Source organism: Mus caroli, unplaced genomic scaffold (genome assembly GCF_978045245.1).
Source record: "Mus caroli unplaced genomic scaffold, Mus_caroli_1 scaffold_6, whole genome shotgun sequence".
Lineage (NCBI taxonomy): Eukaryota > Metazoa > Chordata > Mammalia > Rodentia > Muridae > Mus > Mus caroli.
Window position 1 is genome coordinate 117,498,857 of NW_028227261.1, and position 19,090 is coordinate 117,517,946.

Below are 19,090 nucleotides of genomic sequence, written 5' to 3' on the forward strand. Positions count from 1 at the left end.
GTTTTTTTTTTTTTTTTTTTTTTTGGCTAATATTCACTTATCATTGAATAGATACCATACATGTCCTTTTGGGTTTGAGTTACCTACTCAGGAAAATATTTTCTAGTTTCACACATATGCCTGTAAAACTCACGATGTCCTTGTTCTTAATTGCTGAGTAGTATTCCTTTGTGTAAATGAACCATATTTTCTGTATCCATTCTTTGTTTGTGGGACATCTTGGTTGTTTCCAACTTCTGCTTTTCCCAAATAAGGCAGCTATGAACATTGTGGTAATGTGTCCCTATGGTATAGTGGGACATCTTTTGGGTATATGCCCAAGAGTGATATAGCAGGGTCTTCAGGTAAATCTGTTCCCAATTTTCTGAGGAACCTCCAGATTGATTTTCAGTGTGGTTGTACCAGTTTGCAATCCCACCAGCAATGGAGGAGTGGAGGAGTGTTCGTCTTTCTCCACATCCTCCTCAGTATGTACTGTAGTATCTGTTCCTTTTAGTTTAATATCTGATTCCTCCTCTATGTGATGACAGTCCATTAAATGGATTTTTGAGATTAGGAATTGGAATAGGAGCTTGCTCAGTTCACTCCACCCATTGACCTGGTAATTTTTTATGTTTATTTATTCACTTTATACCCTGCTCACTGCTCAACCACTGCTCAACCACTCCAAGAATCTTTCCTAATCCTGTTCCCATCTGTGTGGGTGGTAGTGGCCCGGTTGTACCCCCTACCCACTGAACACACTTCAAGTCTCTGTGAGGTTAGGTGCTTCCTCTCACACTGAGGCCAGACAAGGCAGCCCAGCTAATAGAACATACCCCAGTTGCAAGCAACTGTTTTGGGGGTAATCTCCATCTCAGTGGTTCAGGACCCACATGAAGGGGAAGCTGCAAATCTGCTACATATAAGCAGGGAGGCCTACATCCAATCTGTAGGGTCCAGGTTAGTTGATGCTGTTGGTCTTCCTGTGGAATTATTATCCCCTTCTGTGTCCCCAAATCCTTCTTCCTATTCTTCAACAAGAGTTCCCACTCTTACACTGTTTGGCTGTGGGTGTTTGTACCTGTCTGAGCCAACTTGTGGGTGGAGCCTCTCAGAGGACAACATGCTCCTGACGTCGAGCATAACAGAGTACCATTGACAGTGTTAGTGATGGGTGCTTGCACCTGGGATGGGTCTCAAGTTGGGCTGGTTATTGGTTGGTCATTCCCTCACTTTCTGCTTTATCCCCTATCCCTGCATTTCTTGTAGTAGGCTAAATGTTGGGTGGAAAATTTTATAGAAGTAATTAAAAACATAAAGGATGACTCTTAAAGGAGTTCAGATTTGACAGTTAATGGGAGGTTGCTTGGCTGTAGCACGGCTTTGCTCTGCCATCTGTCATGCTCTCTACCTAAAGCATGGAAGATAAAAAGCAATTTATAAACCAAATAAGAGATAGTCATGCACCACTTAACGTTTCAGTCAGTGGTGGGCCACATGTATGATAGCTGCTCATAAAATCAAAGTGGAGCTCAGAACTCCTACTTCTGTGTGCTATCCTCACTACCAGAATGTAAAAGCAGGAAGCATTACTCATGTTTATGGTGGTTCTGATGTGAACAAACCTACTAAATTGTCAGGCAATACAAATGCAGTTAGACAGGATAACAAACCACTATTACTGATTAGTGTAATTACTAGAAATCCTCACTGTTGTTATATATAAGTTCACCATAAATTAGGATTCTAGGTTATGCCATTAGCAACCTCACTACTCATGACTGTATTTTATGTGAAACAGAAAAAGTTCATACCAAGTACTATATGTCATGTCCCTGTAGGCACTGTAGACACCTACAGTGTGGTCATTATATAGCAATCAATTCACATTTTAGTATACATTCAGACATATCCCCATAGATAAGTGACATGATCTTTTCATAAGATGGTGTCAACTTTCGAAAACACACACAAACACTTACACACACACACACACACACACACACACACACACACATACACACACACCAAAGAATACAAATGAAACATCTTCTTCTGTCACACAAAGGACTCTAAAAATTACCTCCTAATGTTAGTTGGCAACAAATTAAAAAGGTTATTGAAAATGCATACCACTCTAGTATCAGCAACTCATAAAACAAGGAACTGGCCTGGGTTTGGTGGCATATACCTATATACTCATTGCATTGGAGATAGATACAGGAACAGCAGGAGTTTAAGGCCAGCTTTGGCTACATATTTGAGTTGTAGTTCGTGGCCTAGGTTATATGAGACCTTGTTCAAGTAACTAATACTCACCCTAAACAAGAACATAAAAAATAAAATAGAGTTGATGAACTCCAGTTACTAGTGAAGTAATTTGAAAGAGTTTCAGAATCTGTTCTGGGCACGCCATATAAACTGCCCTGATGATCATTCTATTATTATTTATTTGACATATTTCTAATAAAGGATAAATACATGCCATTATCCCCTTCCATATGAACTAATTCTTATGGCCCTGTCAAGCATCTGAGCAGTAAAATGCCTCTGGAGACAGGGGTCTACCCAAGAAATGTCAGACAGATTATAAAGAATTCCTGGAATGCATGTTGATTAGGGTCTCTTCCCACATCTGTCTTCTGCAAGAAACTACCTATTTTCTACAATGTTTTGCCTGTCTCCTGTGAATTCTTTCAACAGACCTCAGAAGGCAAAATAGACATGGGATATCACAAGATAGCACTTGGTAACATTTTTATGTTGAAGGGGTCACCAAGCTGCAGAAATATATCTGTGATTCATATAAACAATGGGGAAATCAAAGAAAAATTTGAGAGACATTAAATATCCCCCTTAGCATGAAGATCGGGATTCATATTTCCTGTAAAATCTGCAATATGCAGAACAATGATTTGCAGATCAAGAGCATAGTATGCATTAAACTGAAAACTAAATTACGTGTATTTGGTAGAACTTGTGAAATCACACGTTACCTAGGTAAAGAGGAAAATCGGTCTTTCATTTCAGTCTAAGAAATCTACTGAAGTCGGTAGTGTAGGGTTTCCATGAGAGGAAGGGGCATTGGGGCTAAAGTTTAGACCCCTTCATACCTTCAGCACCTGTGAGAGGTAGCCCTTGTGCTTTAAAACTGATTTTTGTTCACATAGTCTGAATATTTCACCCTGGAATCATTGAATATTCTCTGATACATAGTTTTCTCTATAACTGAGAAACTGGAACAGTAACACTTAAGTACCATGTAGTAATTCTTAAAATAAAAATAAATATTTGATAAAATGTTACCTTAACACGATTATGAAGTTTGTGAAAAACTCAATTTTGCCTCAAAGTGTACAAGAGCAGAGGGTGTGATTTTTTAGTTTTCATAAGTAGATTCTTCTGGTGTGGAAAACAAATCAAAAGTGTGCCACTTACCTAGGTCATCTGTGAAGAGGTCATACTTTATTTACATAAATCATGTTCAAAATCTAATTACTATAGCAATAACATGTTGCAGTAGCATGTTTTGCTAACCTATTAATTTTATGGAGAGAATGGACCTAAAGAGCTAATAGAAAAAGATATCAAAAATCAAAGAATAAAATAAATAAAGTAATTAAATATTTAAATTCCCTTTTTATTTTTTTCAAAAAATTGAGAATTGCATGTATAAATACTGAATTTACATTATTTTCACTCCTATCTCTCACATTTCCATCTCCTTCTATGCCGTTTAGTACTTCTCAAATTCATAGCCATTTTTTTCTATAATTACCTCACACACACACAGATGCACGTGCGTGCACGCGCACGCTCACACCACTGAGTCAGTGTATCCCAGGTGTTATGTACATATACTTCTTCATTCAAGGGTCATTGAATACCTATAGCTTTTAGGGTAGAACTTGTGCAATTTCCCCCATCCACACTAAGATGTCAATTATTTTATCACTATAAAGGTCTTATAAGATGTCAATTTTTTATCACTATAAAGGTCTTATTTAGACCATCATATTGGTAATATCTTATGGGTGTAGCATTTCTGTCATATCTGTGAGATACTATCTAGCAGCAAATGTTCTGCTCTTGTGGCCCTTATAATCCTTCTGCCCGCTTTCTATGCTGTCTCTAGTGCTATAGGTGTAGAGCTGTGTTGTAGATATATAATGGTTATAAACAAAGAAAAAGTATGAATTATATGAATTCAGGGGCTAGACTTTGATCTGATATTGGTTGGACATATTGTTATCCTATCAGAGAACCCAAATAAGACCTGGAGTGTGGCTTAGAGGTTAAAAGTGAACACTATACTTGCAGAGAAAATAAGATGAGTTCCCAGAACCCATGCTAGGCTCACAATTTCCAGTAACTCTAGCTCTAAGGGATTCAGCCCTCCAAGTGTACCTATGCACATCTGCATATACCCATAAATAAACTTAAAGTCACAGGTAGACAGACACTCACATGTGTGCATACACATAAAATAGATGCCCAATAAGCTCCCTTACAGTTCAATATCATGTTTGCCTTTTAGACCCATGGAAATATGGCCCAACATAACTTAGTACATTTTGATGAAACACCTAAATCTTAAATTGTCTATAGTTGTAACTCCTGTTTAGATTATTAGTCTTAAAGCCATATGGGATGTCAGAAGTACCTTACTGTGAAAGTGGTAGTTTTTACTACAACTAGTAATTTTGTTATTTTAGAACTTTTGTTTAACAGTTTCCTCCAAGGTTTAGACACTCCACTTTGAGTGAAAGTTTCTTAAGTAGAAAGGTAACAACTCAAAAGTTTCAGGAGGTTCATGAAGCTGACCAAATTCATTAGGACCCTCCTGCCAGAATCAATAATAAAAGCTGAGGGTCCCTTTCAGAACAGCAGAGCCAAGCTGAAAAGAAGGTATCAGTCAAGCAAATCTGTAAAGACTTTGACACAAAATAAAATTGTCTGGAAGCAGCAACTAGTTGAGTTGCTTGGAAAATATTTGGAGAAACTGAGGCACCTGGAAAGGAAGTTCTCCCTCCTATTGATCTACCTGCAAGCTGTGCAGTATGTGCCAAGGTCCCATCTTTGTTAGCTACCCATCACTCATGCTATAGTAGGCTTTGGTGATACAGGTCTCTTTGCATCATTTCTGTCCTGTAAGTAACTGCTTGTCCATATCCCTTCAGGTAACCCCAGTAAAACTCATTGGTTTATCAAATTAGCCTTTGCTGGTATTGATACTTTGATCACTTATGGGTTCTCTGTGGTGTGAGTACATGTATGTTATATCTCCCCAGTCTTGTCACACAATGAGGACATATTTGAATATTTTCAACATAATTAAAATTTGCTGTTCTTTTGAAGAGAATTCAATTTTATAAGTATATGTATTCATTTTGCTTACTCCTAAAATTAGTGGGAAATTTCAAAAATAAAATCCAGTGATATAGCATATTTATTATCATTGCAATGGTTATTTACTTGAAATGTAAAAAAGCAAAATAGGTAAAGATGGCAAATGAGTTACATAATCTGGTTTTGCTAGAGTAAGTGATTTCAAATATTATAATTTCAATTTTTCTAAGGAATGAATTATTTCCAGGTCTCTGCAATGTATTAAGATAGATTCATTAACATAAATTTATCAAATAAATTTTATATAAGATTGGGAATGTATCTCAATAATATAGTGTGTACCAAACATGCATAAGGCTCTGAGTTACATCCTTCATCCTGCAAAATGAAAGAATGAATTAAAATAATTTGTTGTCATCAACCAGGTGTTGCTAAAATAACAAAATACTGAAAATTTGACATGTCTGCTCATAAGAAATTTTCTCTTTTATGAATGGGAAGAAAATATAAATAACATGGAAGGAATTAACTGATAAAGGAGATTAAGACAGAAGAAGGAAGCATCACTAAAATTTTAATAAATTGTGAAAAGACCTCACACAGGATAAAAAGTGGCTTAGGTCCCTACAGAGGCAATACATTTGGGGTTCTTAGCCACCCTACCTTTATTCACAGCAGTTTGCACTGCTGTGTGGTTGGATGTGTTGCCGATCCTTACGTCATAAGTAGTATGAATTGCAGAATCCACAATTTCTTTTATTTATCAATACCAACCTGAAAAATAAATTGTTTAAGGCAATATCTCATACACTGAAATGTTTTAGTGTTTGTTATTATTGAAAAGATGCGAACACTTTAATATTTAGATAGACTCACATGGGAAGAGTGGGGGGGGTGTGCGGAGAGTTTCAGAAGAGAGAAAGGGGGAAATATATTATTTAATTAAAAATAAAGTAATTAAAATAATAAAAGCCAAGCTATGCATGACAACCACAATTTTTTTTACTAAAAAACATGCATGTTAACAATCTTATTCAGGTATCATTTTGAAGGAAAGTTTGGAGTCTCTTATTACAACAAGCAGTAGTATAAATTAGTATGCATATGAAACATGAAATGAAGAAATAAAGAAAAAGGAAGGAGAAAGGGAAACTTAACAGGCAGAATAATTTAAACAATTATTCATTAATATTAAGGATAAGGGGGGAAAGATGTAGGATATGTATTTTTCTTGCTCGTAATATTAAAGATACAAAGATATGGAAAATAAAATAAAATTTAGTAAAACAATAATGTAAGCAGACATGACTGGAGCTGTATAATTATCAAATGGAAGTTTGTAAACAGAGGTTCATTAGTCATCTCATCTCAATAAAACAAAACTATTTTAGATTAAGTGATTTACACAAAATGCCTTTCCTCATCCTTCCTTCCTTCCTTCCTTCCTTCCTTCCTTCCTTCCTTCCTTCCTTTTATTTTGTCCTCCCTCCCTCCCTCCCCTCCCTTCCCCTCCTCCTCCTCTTCTTGTTCTTGTTCTTGTTCTTGTTCTTGTTCTTGTTCTTGTTCTTCTTCTTGTTCTTGTTCTTCTTCTTGTTCTTGTTCTTCTTCTTCTTCTTCTTCTTCTTCTTCTTCTTCTTCTTCTTCTTCTTCTTCTTCTTCTTCTCTCTGTCTGTCTGTCTCTCTCTCTCTCTCTCTCTCTCTCTCTCTCTCTCTCTCTTTCTTTTGTTTTCTTTCCTTTTTTCTGAGATAAGTTTTCTCTGTAGCCTTAGATATCTGGAAACTTTTCTGTAGACAAATATAGCTTCAAACTCGGATCATATGATGGTCTCTGCTTCCTGGGTGGTACAAATTATTTATTTTCTTTATAGTTTGAAGTATCAGAAGCCCAAGCTCAAGATTCCATCTGAATCAGTTTCACTTCAAATGATGGTGAATCTCTCTTTCTCTCCCTCTCTCTCTCTGTCTCCGTCATTCTTTCTCCCTTTCTCCCTCTTTCTTTCATATTTATATATAAAACATGTATTTATTAATTCTTTGAAAGTGTCACAGTTTATTTTATCACCCCTAACTCTACTCCAAGTGACCCCCTTTTCTATTCACCCATTTTGTGTTTTCTAAAAGCAATCTTTCCAAGCCAATTTGTTGTACCCAGATATTCTTGGATGTGTGCCCTTCCACTGAAAGGTGGTCAACTTACCAGGAATGATAGTCTTAGAATAGACTGTCTTTAGTTCTCCCAGAACCTAACAGTGACTGGTACTTCCATGGCTCATGGTGGGATTGTATGCCCTGCTTGTCTTTCCATGCTAAGATTTGTTCTGGCTGAGGCTGGTACAGGTCCTGTGCATTCTGTCACAATGTCTGTGTGGCTCTCCTCTTGTGTTCAGAAGAAAATATTTCCTTGCAGTCCTTTATGACTTTGGTTTATTAACAGATCCCCTTTTAAATTACCTACCTTCAACATTTATTATGTCTCATAGATCCTTTCTCCAAATATAGTAACACAGAGAGTAAGGAATTAACACTGGACATGTGATATAAGGAGGAAATGATTTAGCAGAAGACTGGGATGTTTTGCTTTTTACTAATTGGTTCTAAGATGATGATTTTCATGGCAACATCATCTTTAAGCCAAGTCTTTGTTATATAACTCAGTCTTAGCTTGTGCTGCATGTGTTTCTGTAAATTTAAACTTTAAACATTATAAAGTTGGAGCACTTCAAAGAACAAGAGCTTAAAAATCCTTACTTATACATGCAAATGTTTAAAACTAACTGCAAGTTCGGAGTTTTCAGTAAATGCCATGATTCATAAATTGAAGAAACTTGAATTAGAAATCACACTTGAATGTATCAAACTCCTACCCTGCGATTTCCTGTAGGGGAAAGGGAAGCATAGCCAGACAAGGTCATAATGTAGTTCTGAAGTAAATCAGTGGCTGCATCAAAACCAAAATTGGTAGCAGCAGAATTCTTTGACTAGTGTTTCAGCAAGCATCCCAAATGGAATGATGCTCTTCTAATATGATGGTTATTTTCTGTCTAAAGATGATAATTTATGCTAATCAGGACTGTCAAGTACTAATTAAAAACATTGTTCTGAGTACTTTTTCCTATTTTTTCCCATTGGTTATTTTATTTATTGACATTTCAAATGTTACCCACCTTTCCAGTTTCCCCTCCACAAACTCAGATCTCCTCCTGCTCCCCCTGTCTCTATGAGGTTGCTCCCCAACCTGCGCACCCATTCCTTCCTTAGTGGCCTAGTGTTACCAGATCCTATGTCATCAAGCCTCCACAGGGTAACAGGCTCCCTTCCCAGTGATGTCAGGTAAAGTAATCCTCTGCTACATATCCAGCTGGAGCCATGGGTTAACTCCTGTGCACTCTTAGTTGATGGTTTAGTCCCTGGGAGCTTTGGGGAATCTGGTTGGTTTCTATTGTTGTTCTTCCTATGAGGTTGCAAACCCCTTCAATCTCCTACAATCCTTGCCAGTGCCTGGCATATACAGAAGTGGATGCTCACAGTCAGCTTTTGGATGGAACACAGGGCCCCCGATGGAGAAGCTAGAGAAAGCACCCAAGGAGCTAAAGGGATATGCAACCCTATAGGTAGAACAACAATATGAACTAACCAGTACACCCCGGAGCTCGTGTCTCTAGCTGCATATGTATCAGAAGATGGCCTAGTCGGCCATCACTGGAAAGAGAGGCTCCTTGGTCTTGCAAACTTTATATGTCCCAGTACAGGGGAACACCAGGGCCAAGAAGTGGGAGTGGCTGGGTAGAGGAGCAGGGCGGGGGAAGGGTATAGGGAACTTTCGGGATAACATTTGAAATGTAAATAAAGAAAATATCTAATAAAAAAACGAAAGAAAAACTTTCATAAAAATATTGGCATAATGAAGACAAATGAAATACAATTAAAATCTTTGTGTTGGGGTAAATGTGTTTGCAAGCTTTTTTTGTTGTTGTTGTTTTCTATTCCTCGAGGGAAATTAATAGGTCAAAGTCTTTAGAAACAAATTCCAATGCTTTTTTGTCTGTTTGGGCTCTACTGTAATCAAAATAATTTAGCCCATTTTAAGAAAAATATTAAATTTAATTCACAGAACAACCACAGAATCTGGGCATCTGTTGTCCTCATACCAGGAAGCTTCTCCAGGTATGATACAAAATCAGAATTACAGAAATATGAAAGAGAGGTTTGTAAAAGTCAAAGTTGAAAGTTAGTGTTCAGAAGATTTTTTTATCATTCCTGATTAAAAGTAATTCATATACTCATGTCCTTGAGTTCATGTTATAAAGAATAATTGCTGAGTGTTAAAAACAGATCATTAATAATTATGGAGGTCCCTTATTCATCCCTTCCTTTCTTACAATGGAGAAAACTCAGACCACTAATGCCTGGAAGCAACAAAGTTTAATGACTAACACTAGACTCCACGTTGTCTTAGCATCCTGCTCAACTTGTCAAATTTGAGGGCTGTCATATTTATCATATATGCTCTATAACAAGCAAATACACGTTGACTTCTAAGTGGTCACTTAAATCAGATGACTTCTCTGTCCAAAAGAGGATTTCTAAGTGACTGTTTACATTCCAAATTATAGTGCAATCATGGAGACAAATCAGTGTAGCAATCAGAAACATCTGTATTTATCTTGACTTCTATATGCAAAGTCATAGTCTGTTTACCAGAATGTATACAATGTTACAGAAATCCAATTGAAACTGATCTCCAAAGGCACAAAATAGAACTGTAAACCTAGCAGGGGGGGGGGGGCTACTGAAAAATAAGTCTGACATATCTGAACTGGGTTGAAATTTTACCCTTACAGAAAATCAATAGAGCTTTATTTTTCAAATTTTCAGAATCTTTAAGACTTCATTTTGCTAAGTTTGTTTAAAAAAAAAAAAGACTATGTAATGGAAAACTGAGTCTTTTCCAGGTTTCCCAGGAAAGACTGAATTTGTATATACTCTAGACATGGCTTCCTATACATGAGAAGTTGACCACAGGCATAATAAGAAAAAAATTTCACTTATTTTATTCTTGCAACATCAGTTTGATGAAACTATAACATACTAATATTTTACTTAAAAATGTGTTTCCTAATTTTTTATACAGGGAAACTTATACAGAATACATGCATTATTGTACTGGAACACTGCCATGTGATATGTAGACAAGAGATTAATAAAAATATTGTTAAGTAGGCATATTAGATACTATAACAGATTTTATTACAAAAACATATAATTTTGCTACATGGGTATTGTAGAACCCCTTTTCCTGAAATAAAGATTATATACTTGCTACAGATTGGACTCAGTCAGCGCCTCCCAGGAGAATCAGAGTCCTGGTACAAGTGGGCAGGGAGTCAGTGAAAAGTGGCAAACAAATATGAACACAAGGGAGTGTGTATCTGAATGTAATGTCTCAAAGAGAGCACTAGATTTATAACTGACTTTTACACAAAACAGAGGAATGCATACAAAAAGCTAACAGGAACCAATTGGGATAAAAATCAATGTTAACAACTGGGATCAAAAGCAGCCCCACCTAAGGTCAGCTTAATCTTAGAAGCCAGAGGCAAGGGCTTCATGCCCTTGCCATAGTTCCAATTCTAGTCCATTGTATAGTCTACCTTCCCTCTAGGCCATTGTAAATTCCTGTGTGTAGGGGAGTGACTCTGCTATTGTTCTAAGTATATTATGTAGACTAGCCCTGAAATTACTAGCTCTATTCTAATAAATTGTAATGCCTGATTTCTTTACTGTCTCTCTTACAATACTAGAGGTAATTCTGAATGTTACTGAATAGGTAGCATACTTACTGAATTCCAAGCCCAGGGTTGGCTCAAGGACTGCCTAGGATATTGGAACACTGGTGGAGGCTAATCTAACTTAGCTATATGTCAAAATCAATCCTTAGAGGCACTTATAATAAAACAATATTGAAGGAAAGCACACCAATCCGTTCACCAACTAAAGCAAGGACAGATTTGGAGCATTCGTTTTACAGGATGCCACAGTTCCAGGAGACTAAGTTAAAGTGAACTTTTCTCCTCTGGACTGCATCCAAGCTTTTGGGCCTGTCACAGGGATCACTACTGGGGTGGGTGTGGCATATACTTATGCTTCCTTTAGACTTTTAGAAAAGCAGTGAGATATGGTTGAGAAATCAAATTATCATTTGCAACAAAGCAAAAAAGAAGGATGCAAATCAATTGTCTCTTTAAGAAATTTCATCTCTGGTACCCAGGTACATAAATATCAGTTAGCTGCCATGAATAGTATAAATGCTGCTGTTGCTAGTGTGGGTTTTTTTTAATGGAGTTATTTGAAAAGATGTTGGAATGGATGATGGAAGAGCCTTACCTCTTGCATAAACTTTTCAGTTGATTGTTCCCAGAGTTTTTGAGCATCTATTAACTCAAAAGTAGTAACTAAGGATCCTTGGATAGAGAACACATACAGCACTAAGTGAGTATCATCTGTATTTATTTGATGATGTGAGACCCATAAATACATACACTTCCCAGTATTTCTTCTAAATGATCACTAATATCAACACTGCATGCTTTGTAGGGTCTGGAAGACTTACTTGCTGTTTGTCAAATCAGTTACCAAATGATAGTGAACCTCTCAACTCAGGCATGGAGATAGCCTGATTCTAGTGGAGTCTAATATCATAAGGCACTCTTTGCTAAACCACTCAGATTTCTCTGGCCTTCTTCATTCCTCTTCTGTTCTTAAGCTGTTATCTCATCAAAATGAGGGCTACCTTGGATATATATGTTGCAAAGTTTTCATAATTCTAACAATTTATATGCTAAGGAAAATAGAGTTTCTGCACTCCTCCAGCAAAACAAACAAAACAAAACAAAAACCACAACAACATAAACCTACACAGAGTAACTGCTCAAAATAGCAATTTAAAGCACAGTGCTTGGCGTAGGATCCCATGAGTGTTGTTTTCATTATGTAATAATGAGGTTCTGGGAATGAAGTATTGGAAGCTGCCTTCTTTGCTGCCTTTTCTGCTTTATATCAGTGTGGCTAGTCACCTCGCCAATCATATTTGGTAATAAGATATACAAAGCTCCTTTTATCTTTGAGAAAATCTAAACCATCCACAATATAATTTTTCAGGGCTTTTATACTTGATATAATGCATTAGTCAAATTTCTAATTTTATCATAAATAAAATGTAATTAATTAATTAATAATCATTAAATAAATTTTAATTTCATTAAATTATTAATCTGTACATTGTTCAGTTTGGGAAGCTGTATAGATGAGGTTGTAAGCATGACTTTGTACCATCAGTGGCATATCTAGTATTATTTAGGCAGGTTCAGTCTGCCTTCCTGAAAAGAATGTGCGTGGAAAGCATCTGCTCAGTGTGTACCATGCACCTAGGCTTCTAGACAAAAGTAACGGCACAATAAATCTACAATTTATTGTGTTTTCTGTGCTGCTATTGAAGAGCTATACAGTTATTAAAGTGCTGAAATACTCTACCTGTACCTTTGAAATTTTGTGCAGTGTAAATTGTAAACACCTGTTCTTTTCTACATGCTATTTTAAAAAGCATATCATATTGACTACTGATAGTGACTTGAAGAATCATACTTACATATCTTTGTTCCCAAAACATATTATTTAGCAGTAACAGTGTCACCAGGGTGACATTAAAATTTTGAAGAAATGTCTTATTCAGTTAATTCTAGAAAATATTTAATTTTTATATAAAAAAATAGAACCAAAGTCTCTGACCTTTTGATCTTAGATTCTATTGTGGGAAATAGATCAAGATACTCAAATACATATTAGAAAAATAACTTAATTTAAAAAAATATAGAATGATGTGAGCTTGGTAATGGAAGAAGTGTAATCTGAAAAGGGCAAGTTTTGTACTTAGAGCAGATAAGTAAGGCATTAAGACAAAAGATTTGGGCTAATTACACCAGGCTGTGTAATAAGGACCCAGCAGTACTGGTGTATAAAATGAAGGTCCCAGCAATACTGGTGCATAAAATGAAGGTCAGCTTAGCTATAAGTTAATGAAATCGGTGTAGATATTAGTGTAATATGGTTTCTAGCTTTTAAATGTTTCTCTAGATATGTGTTTATGTGGGTGAGTGAAATACAGCAGGAAGAAAATGAGCTCCGAGAGTGAGAGCTTAGTGATGACACCATAGTCTAGACTTAGAATAAATGCAAATAGACATTTTTAAAAGATGTATTTGATTGATTTCAAGGCCTCTTTAAATCTGGAGTGTAGGATATGGAGGTGACATCTAAAATTAGCTACTGGATTCTTCCTTTAAAAGAAAGCATAGGCGACATGTTACTTTCTCTATAATCATCACTTCTAACATTCAGGTTTTTTTATGGGAGGATTGGTGTTAAGGGCTTAAATGAGTGTTTGTAAATAATTTAAAGTCATCAAACACCTTAGAAGAAAATAAACTACCTTTCATTGTAGTTAACACTATGATACTAAAACTGTATGTTCCAATGAAACATAATGAGTTTTTGAACATGAGTTATGGCCATATTTTATTGACATTGTGCATGAGTCCTATTTTCGGTAACGTTGGGTCTCCTCAGCACTGCCATATATGACATGAGATGGAGATCCTTATGCTGGGTTGGCTAGCTTCCTGTGCACACATTTATATTGACATGTAAGTCTCAGAATATGATCAGGGATCTAACAAAACAATTCTGATTTGGTCAGCTTACCAACATATTTTATGTGGCTTTTACTTCGTGCAAACGTCAATCTATTTTTCTTGCAACAATTTAAGCCTATGTTAAATGTGTTGTAACCATATCAAATCGTAGACTAAAGCAACCCCATAGGTCTCCTCCAATGAAAGTCTGGCAAAGATGTTCCTCTCTTTGTGGTCTTTATAGTAGACAGGCTGATTTAGGATTATTGTTGACTTTTAATAGGATCAAAGAGGTTACCAAATCACTTTCATTCTTGATTTTCTGGTTGTTTTTCTTGTCAGTGGTGCCCAGATTTAAGAGACCTGACACCTGTACCCTTCACCAATTTCATCACAGTACTCAATGAATTCTTAATAAAGAAGGCCAAAATCAGAAACATAATTTAATTAGTAGAGTTCTCCTGATGGCTTAATGCTATGTTGTAAACAAACAGGTTGGATACAATACTGGGGAAATTTTGAATAAAGAAAATATTTTGAGAGACCAAGTATTTTGGTTTAGACTCATTTTAGAGAACCTGTCCTATGGCTAAACTCAAGTTAACTAAGGACCTGCATCTAGCATCAGTTTCCAGGCTACTTACCCCCCAACAAGACCTGCATCTAGCACCAGTTAATAGGTTATTTCCCAATAAATCTTCACCCCCAGGTTACAAGCCCGCCCCCAACACTTCACTTTCTATCAAACACCAATCAGGAGGAAAGCTGAAGTTAAGTTTATGGTTTGGCTCCCAGCACAAGCTAACTATGTTAAAGCGCATAATGCTCCCCCCCCCCCCCCGCCATCAGATGTGTACCAGGCTAGATACCCCCTTCTGTCCTGTATAAATGCTTGACTGAAACTGTGCTGGGGCTCTCTTCTGTTCTGCATCAGAGAGGGTGATGTAGCCCAAGTTCAAGTTTGAATAAAAAAACCCTAATGTGACTGAATTAGATTCTACACCTTGATGATCTTTTGGTGTCCACGAACATTTCCTGGCACACCAATTTCATCATTTCAACCTCATAGCATGTTTCCGGGAAAGGAAGAAACAGAATTTTGATTGTTTATGTTCTTCCCTGATAAATGATCCTCTCTTATTTAAAAATAAATTGTGCCAGAAAAACCTTCCCTTCCTAATCATGTAAGAACTCCACCAGTATAATGTATTATAATTTTAAAAAGAAAAAATAAACTACTTTTTTCCTGAATTAACACACTCAAGGGTTAAAGTGATAAAGCATGAAAATTGGAGGTCTTTCCAGCCTGGATGGATCATAAATTGTTATATCCACATACATATTACTCGTGTCAATAATAGCATGGGACACTACCAACCAAGGCTGATTTTTTTCCGATCAAGAGAAGCAGATTATGTAGTTGGAGACAATAGTGGGAAATGTGATCATAAAAAATTTTAATAAACATTTTATTTTAAATTGAATAAAATGTAATTTATGCCTATATTAGTACACAAAAAATAAATATAACTTTATAAAAAAACCAAAAGATATTTAAATATTTAGTAAGCACCTACTATGTTATAAGAATTTTTATGGAAACTATCGTCTAGAGATGCATATTACTTTTAGATAAAATAAAGCAAACCAATCATGGATCTGCCTACAGGTCAGTCCAGCACTGGAGACACGAAGGCAGAAAAGTTGCATCCAGGAGTTGCATAATGACATCCTGATCTTTTAAAAATAAAATTTAAAAAGAAGTAGCTGAATTTTACTAAATAATTTTCAAGAGGAGGGGTTGATATCACATTATTGCAATTAAAAAGAAAAATAAAATAAAGAGAACATTCAAGTCCATATTTTAAAAAATTAGGATGCAGCACTTGCTTAACTTGTAAGTTTATAAGTTATTTGAAAATCGAGTTAACCATGAAACTAACACTAAATATGTAGATAAAATAGTGTTTGAGGACATAAGAAACACTGGAAATGTAGACAAAGGTTCAATATTTGCATAAGATATGAACAACCACTGCTTAGTAAAGTGAAAACTGCAACACTGTTCATCAAAGTTATTGTCAAGATACAATGATATTTCATATCTCAGAAGAAAGAGTTACAATAAAAGATGTGTTATCCCAACGTTTGCGTGTTTAAACCACAGAAATTCACCAATGCTGTCTTTGAATTTTGCTATGTGTGATGGCAGTTCTCAGGGAATATAATTAGTTTAACAAGCATTAACCGTAGCAGTATTCTGCTGTGTTATAGAATATATATCTCCTTTCTAAGTATGCTTTATCAAAATAGTTATTGTAAGCGTTTATATTACAATAACGCTATTCTGAAACAACAGATCCAATCATTGACATTTTGCTGTTATACATATTTCTTGCTGGAGCTGCCAATTGGAAATGATTGATTTTTGGTTATTCTGGTATGGATCTTTCTTTTATTATTTCGCTGGTAAATGAAATATACAATATCAAGCCATTTGATATGGCAATGGTTTCTTGTAAGAATGGTAGAAGAAGAATCTGTCACATTTAGTGTTCAGTTTCTTTAAAATCCTACATCATTTTATACAGCTCTTTTCAGGGTAACAAAATATTAAACATAAATGGGAATAAAAAGCCATTGAGACCTTTATAAATGAGGTTTTTTTTTTCGTTTGTGCTGGCAAACAATGATAATATTATATAGAGAACTTATACAAATCTTAACATGAATGCCAACAGCCCATTAAAAACAGACAAGAGCTGCGTGCAGTCTTTTCTCAAAGGAGGAAACAGGAATGTACTTAGATGGTAAGAATCATAACTGAACACAGATATTGAAAAGGTAAGAACCTTCTAAAGTTATGTTTTTATCTTCTTTCTGATCACAATATAAAAAGTCTGATAGCAATTTTACATTGGATGTGATGTATAACCATATAGGAGTTTATGTGTTGTTTCTAGACAAGTATATTTTTACAAACAGTTAGGAAAGGAATTGAAACTGGCCTAACAATTCTACCTGTGCAGGTAATGCACAGTTAATTTTTTAAAAGACAGTAAACCTATCATAGGGAAAATGATCGATTAGGCAGATTCACAAGGAGTGGGCAAAGGAAAGACAAACATGGAAGAATGATGAACAATGCAGTGTAAGAATATATGAAAAATCTGAATCTCATCAAATACATAGAGAAATTTACCTTTTCAAATATTTTCAAACATAGATAAATATAAAAATTATGAACATACTAATCAAATAGTGTTAGAGAAAATAAAATGGGTTTATCTCAGAATAGAAATATAAGTATTTAATTGTAAATTATATTCTAGATTCTAAGTTTGTTATGGAAAATATATTTATGAATGACTATTGCCTCCTTAGGAAATTACTTAAGTGACAGATATACTAAAAAACAATCCATGCATAGAATAATAAGTTACATAATTATTGATTAATATTACAAATAAATAATATTAATATTACTCTTGAAACCTTATGGGCCTTTATATTTGCAATTCTATACTAATGAAAATATATATTTTTATAAAATATGAATTTATGAGATCTTGCCATATGACTTATACAGCTGTCAGAGAAACAGAGTGCAGCATAAATATTTTATTACAGTTTTCTTTTGTATCTGTGTATGTGTGTGCTATTGCACAGTATGTGGAAGCCAAAAGACAAATTGTGAAAACTGGCTCTCTCTTTGCACCATGGGATTCATGAGACCAAACTCATGTTGTCAAGTGCTTTTACCCTCTGAACCATTTGACCATTACACTGTAATTTTTGAGAAGCAGTATTAATACAATTGAGTAATATTAAATACAGATTATATTATATATTAAATATCTGTTCATCTAATATAATTACAACTTTGCATACCTATGAAATTTTTGAAGGGTTGGGGATCAACTGGAGGTCATGATCTCTTCTGCTCTAACATTGCCCTACTGAGCTGCACCCGATCCAAACTTTGTACTTCTGGAAAATGAACTTCTAATCTCTTCATGGCTGCTGACTACACTGGTAAGAATGAAAAAATATAATCATAATAATAGATTCCAGTTATTCTTGCCATAAAATATTAATTATTTGAATGTATGGATATGTTCATTTGTTTTGGCATAGACTTCATTTATGTCCGTATCTGGTAAAGTATCATATTGTATTCATTAGATATATCTGATTTAAAAACTATATACAATAATGGTTAATTGGTTTTGGATACTTAAGACATTTCTGTATTTTACATAGCCAACCATACTTATATGCTTTCTTCTATCTCTGAACTAATTTTCAGTAGAAGCAAACTAAGTTCTCTTAAAAGTGTTAAGTTCCTGGTTTTAATGGAAGAAAGACTAGCAAATCCCAGTCTCCTCCGTAAATAGTTCACCCACAGTTTAATACCTAATTGTTCTTATAGTAATTTAACAAATTACCTATGATGCCCAAAAGATATTGTTTCTCTATGATATTGTTTATAACTGGAACAGAGAGCACAGGAGTTCAGCATCCCCCTCTATGCATCTATTACTTTTACAAATGAAAGTATTCAGAATTCATTTAATGATATTAACTAACCATTAATCAACCAAAAAAAAAAAGTCTGCATCCAGAACAATAAATATAAAACATTAACAAGCATTTCACCAGGTGCTATTTTTCTTTCAGAAAGTTATTTGGAAAAGTGGGTCATTGCTGTATTGCAATGTGTCATTGTCCTGTGTAACAGCGTCTAGTACTGTATTGTTTCATCTCTATACTAAGAGCACTTACGAATTGGCCCTCATTCACAGAGATTCACATTCATCTGACTGTCAGTGCACTTCTTGGAATAGAAGCCATAGTTTGTCTTCTTGATGTTTGTAATGCTTTAGAAAACCTAATGTCATTTGGTAGAAGGCTGAGACATGTTACACAACATTTGAATTTACCAAGAAATTTTTCATGATGTTTGATTCTTTATTATTAAATTTATAACAACAGTTTGAAAACATTTATACAGAATTATATTCTATTAAGGGACATAATTCTGTGTATCTAAGAACATTAGAAAAATTTGA

At 35.2% G+C, this 19,090-nt stretch overlaps 1 pseudogene; it reads left to right on the top strand.

Annotated features, from left to right (window-relative positions):
- The first annotated feature begins 455 nt into the window (after nucleotides 1-455).
- On the top strand, nucleotides 456-609 carry LOC115031056 (U2 spliceosomal RNA; annotated as a pseudogene).
- The last annotated feature ends 18,481 nt before the right edge of the window (nucleotides 610-19,090 follow it).